Raw genomic sequence first — 6000 nt, forward strand, 5'->3', positions numbered from 1 at the left:
ATTTTATATTTTCATAGACATTATTTAATATAGTATAAAAAGCTGCTATGATCGTGGGGCAATTATTTGAAGCATTATTGGGTTTGTGTCCCTTTTTTGCTATTTTGTACAATGTCTATTTTGTATATATGTATATTATTATGTTTATTCTCTTTATTATCTGTGTCCTGTCTTGTCGCTGTCATTCTGTTGCACTGTGGAGCTTCTGTCACTAAAACAAATTCCTTGTATGTGTAAACATACCTGGCAATAAAGCTCATTCTGATTCTGATTCCAAACCTGCCCATTACAGTAAACTTTCTACATTTTTTTAAAAATGTTATTTATTTTATTTTTATATGTATTTTTCATGAACATCAGTATATTTCATTCACATTAGTATAATTCTTAATACTTAATGAAAACTCAAGAAATTTCATCATAAATCACAAAACACAAGCATGCATATCCATGCTAACATATTATTGTAACTCTGTTTGTACCGAATACACTATAAGCAGACTTTAACCATTGATATAATTTTAAGATACCGAAAAACACAAATGCCAAAACTTGCTTCAGCAATTATATGTAACATACTGTATAAAAATAAACATTTCAAGCTAAAAAGAGACTAAAGTAACAAACTTGTTTTATGTTTATTAAGGAACAAACATGTTACTAAAGCAAAGCAAAACATTGATCATTCTCTTCATTTTAAGAATATTATAATAAACAAAATATATAATTATATATGTCAAACATGTTACTAAAGCAAGTCATTTATCATACATGTTTAAGAAGTATTCAACATTTAAATTTATTGAACTTATAAAACACATAATTCTCTTCTTTTAAAGAAGGTGGTTAAAAACTGTGATTATATATAACATACATTATTCTGGGGGCAATGATGTTCATACCTCGAAAGAAATGTTTACAAAATGTACCTAAGTTGGGAAATTAAGTCCTGCTTTGAGCTCTTCTAACTCACAAGAGTGAAATGTCAGTATGAGTTGGGCGAGCTGACATGCGCACACACACACACACACACACACGTTGGTTTTAATGTTTTCTGGGGACGTTCCATATATAGTCGTAATGATTTTGTACTGTACGCCTACCAAAATTCTGCATATGCCCCTTTTTAAATAAAATATTGTTTGCAAGCTATCTTAATTACGAGGACTCAGGAAATGTGATCATAAACCACATTTACGTTGTTATATCAGAGTATTACCCACATCATTATTTAAATTTGTGTACTGAAAAATCATATAAACACACATACATAAACATTCATGCTGCTCACATATTATTGTAGAGCAGTATACTCAGACTTAAGCCATTAATATGCTTTTAAGATTCTGAAAAACACCAATGGTAATACATATATAATTATATATGACAGCGTGTTACAAAGGCAATTCATTCATCACACATTTTAAACACATTCAGCATTTATTTAAGTATATTGAAACTTATAAAACACATCCTTCTCTTCTTTTAAAGATGTTAATAAATAATTTTGATTATATGTTGCATACTATATAAAAGTAAACATAGTCTTATGCTATAATAAAATGTCTTACATTTTTTCTGTGAATAATGATGTCCATTCTGCGAATTAAAGATTTCTAAAATAAAATAAAAAATAAATAAAATGTTGTAAAGAATATTAAATGTAACAAAAACTCAGAGATCCTCCCAGGGTTAGTCTCCAATGTGAAACCGAGGGTTTGCTTCAGACCCTGACAGACAAGAGAGGGTGGGGGGTTGAGTTACAGACCAGATGATCTGAGATGTTATTCCGTTAACTCTTTTTCAGAGTAAACAAAGACATCTTAAAAAAGTATTATTATTAAAGTATAATCTTAAGAGTGTAAATAAGATCTTTCAAACTTAAAATATTGTTTAGACGAAATCTTAAAGGTTTTAAATAAAATATTTTACTTATCTGTTTGCAAATTTAACCTTAATTATGATTTTTATTCAACAGTACCTGTTCAAAGTTTAGTTTATCATTTTAAAATAAAATTGTACTTAGTTTATTTTATTTCAAAGCATTTGCCCGCTTAAAAGGCTAAATAAAACGTTTCCATATCTTACTTAGACCATTACTAGTGTCACGAATATTGGCCATGCTCTTCCGTTAACTCGCCACCAGATGTCACTCACTCACCACATTGACTCTTACACTACACAGCACACTGGACTACAGTTCCCACAATCCATTGCACAGATCACAGCTGTCACCATTCACACATCACACACACCTGATTATCATTTCACAATCACTCACTCACTATTTAAATCTGGGACTTGCTCTTGTTCAAGGCCGAGTATTGTCTGCATTTAGTGCTCTCCTAGCGCTAGCTGCTTTACCGTGCCTTCCGTGGTTCTGTTCAGTTTCTGTAATTGTTAGCGTTTATCACTCATTCAGCGATAGCAACTTTACAGAGCCATTCTTATAGTCTTGTCTTGCCTTGTTGATCTTGCTGTGTCTGACCCTGCCCGTGTTTCCTGGATTTACCCCTTTGCCTTGCCATTTGGACTGTGTTCGCTCCCCGTTTGGATTATTGCTCTCGACTCTGGATTATCACTCTGCCTTGCCCCTTTGGATACTGTTCGCTTATCGTTGACCCACGCTTGCTCCACGGATTGCTCTGTCTTGTCCTTGCCATACCTGCTTGCCGATCTCTGACCCTGCCTGTTTTTGACCATGTTTTATAATAAAGCTTTGCATATGGATCCGCATGTCTCACGTCTCGTCAGCCCCGTAACAACTAGGGTGAGCCTGTGATCTAGTTCTACACTTATATAGTTGTATATGTTCATACTTTTCTGAACCAGACCTTAATCGGCATGATAAATATCATACACTCTAAAAACTGCTGGGTTAAAAACAACCCAATTTGGGTTATTTGGCAACCCAGCGCTGGGTCAAAAAGGGATGAACCCAGCGCTGGGTCAAAAAGGGATGAACCCAGCACTGGGTTATTTTGACCCAGCAAGTTGGGTTATTATGTTGAACCCAGCATGCTGGGTTGCTTTTTTATGGTTTAAAATTACTATATTGCTAGGCTAAAATGATCCCAAATTAAATCTACAAATCTTGTTCATTTTAAAATCACACAAAGAATGACTTTCAAAAGGTAAATATTTATTAAAAACAAGAGAAAACAGTCAAAAAGTAACATGCATGTACGAAGAAATGCAGAAAAGTATGGCATTAACAGCTACAGAGTTTATAAATGAAGCATTTAACATTTATTGAATATAACTTCTGATCAAATTGGACCTTTTTGGTAAATTTTATATATTACATAAAAATATACAAAAACACTATTATACAATTTGTACAATTAGTTAATAGTTAAGTCCTTTACAAACTATTCTGGCATGACAGTACACAAATAAACCACAACATTAACACTGATATTATAACATTCAACAGATGCATGTGTGTGAAAGAATGTGAGCATGTGTATGAATGACAGAGTGTAAACTCCACTTCTACTAAACAACACATTTAACATTTTGTTTTTACAAATTATACACTTACAGTTTGTTTCATAGTCCATGAATACAGATCATGCATCACTGTCAATTTTCATGATCTCTTTAGCATAACTGATGTAGTCATGAAGAAGCCCCATCAGCACAGCATGTGAAATCTTTTACAACATCCAGGGCAGCGTCCTCCTTTAATACCACTGTTGCATCAGTTTGGGGGAAATGTCATTCTCCTCTTTGACCAGCATTCATCCCAGTCACCGCCTGTTCTCCATCAGTGGCCTAAAAAGAGAAAAACATTTGAAAAAAGAAAACATTTAATTATTAAACTATCCATTTTCAGATAGAAGAGCATCCACATCAGTAAGGATAGGTAAATAATCTGTTTTATAATTTAATCTGCTTTGTGTGGTTGTTTAATGTCTGTCTACCACAGCGCTCTAGAATGCTATAGTGGCAGCACTAGTGTGAGGGCATGAAATATTGTTTAAATAAATATATTGCTTTCAGAAAGCTACTTCTTTACTGAAACATTAAAACAGACATGACATTCACATACCTCACAATCTTCCATGTACGTGGAGGGCTGCTCTTTAAAGGGTTAGTTCAACAAAAAATGAAAATGGTCATAATTTACTCTCCCCCATGTTGTTCCAGACCCATACAAACTCTGCTAATTTTTGGAACACAAATAAATATATTTAATATTCTCTTAAGTCTTGTCCTCCATTGCAAGTCTGGGAGACCAATATTTTCTTCTGAACAGACATTCGCTATCATATAATTTAAGGTTTATTTATATATAAATATTGGAATGGATTACTTCAACAATAATGAATCTTGAAAATACAGATTATCTAGACTCTCAATGGATTAACAAAAAATTATGAGAAAATTTAAAATATATTCATTTGTGTTGTAAAGACAGACAAAAGTCTTATAGGTTTGGAATGACATGAGGGCAAGTAAATTATTTTTTTGTGTGAACTATTCCTTTAAGAAAGGAAGACCAAGAATGATGACTCTCCAAATCAGACATCTCCAAAGTTGGTTTGAGTTCTGCAATGAAAAACACAGACATCAATGTTTACATAAAATATGAACACGTAAACACACTGTTGTTGCATCCAAATGTGAAATAAACAGGCAGGAGACAACAGAAACATTTATTTTCTAAAAATAACTTGCATCAATCTCAAAAGAATGATGCCTCTGGCTTTCAACATCTACAAAAAAACAAACAAACATTATTTTACTCTTAGTTTAAAAAAAACAAACAAAAAAAATGTTGATAACATAGGATTATGAAGTTTACTTGCCTTATCTTTCCCTCTCTTCTGAAGAAGCTGAGAATATCGCGTCCTCACACAAGCAGGCCTCGGTGTCGTTAACTCCCGGAGCGGGCATTAACACACAAGCTCAACAAGTCTGAAATATTACATGAAAAACATTACTTTTAACAATTATCACTTCATCAGCCTCAAAATAATTAAGATAGTCTTTATTACATAACGCCGTTTCCTTTAGGAAACTACATTCAGTTTAACCGCGAAAAATACGATAACGAATTAACATGTAAATGTGTTAATAACAGTCTATTAACACCTCGAAAGGTGCAGATAATGTAAAATCGTATGTAAATATGACATAAGACACTCACGGACGTTATATTAAAAGTATCTCTTCCGTTCAGTAAGTTAAAAAAAAAGTCCGTTAAGACCGTTTCTGAGGCGAAAACCGCGTCCGTGTATTTTTAAATATAAGCTCTTTTCGGACTATTTCCGCCTTCCATGAAACCTCAAAATACTCCAGGACACAAACTATGAATTATGACTTTATATTTTTAATCTTTACTTACCATAACGTCTTTCACTCGCTTCTCGCTTCTTTCAGGCGGAGAAAATGGCGGCTTCTCACGCTGGTGTCGTCCGACGTTAACGTGACGTGCGTGCTCTCTTTCACGTCCGCGTTCCCAACCCAGCGCCGCTGGGTTATGTTCAAGACCAATTTTCAACCCAAAACTGGGTTAAAACAACCCAACGTCCTACCCAGCGGCCTCAACCCAGCGTTTGGGTTGAAAAAACTACCCAGCATTTTTTAGAGTGTAGGCCTATCAATATACTATTGGTTATCTACTGAAAATATGTGTAGAAATATACAAAATGTGATGTATCCGTTTAGTATGCCGGTCTTTGAATAGAGACTTTTGTAGGCATCAACCCTTTCCCTCATAAAGCTGATTTAAAATGTTTGTTTAAGTCAACAACAGACATGTCGCCACGACACGCACATTCTTTGGATTACACGCTTGAATTAAGCAGCACATGTGAGGAGCATCCACTGCCGTTCAATGGCTCTCCTGAGAATATTGAATTGAGCTTAAAAAAAAAAAAAAAAACACAGAACAAGCTAAATGAAAAAGACGTCCGGTGGTAGAAAATACCTACACCGTTAAAACCTATATACAATTTGTATTAAACATATGCTTTTGTTGTTAAGACTGCT

The sequence above is a fragment of the Barbus barbus genome (assembly GCF_936440315.1).
Source record: "Barbus barbus genome assembly, chromosome: 23".
NCBI lineage: Eukaryota > Metazoa > Chordata > Actinopteri > Cypriniformes > Cyprinidae > Barbus > Barbus barbus.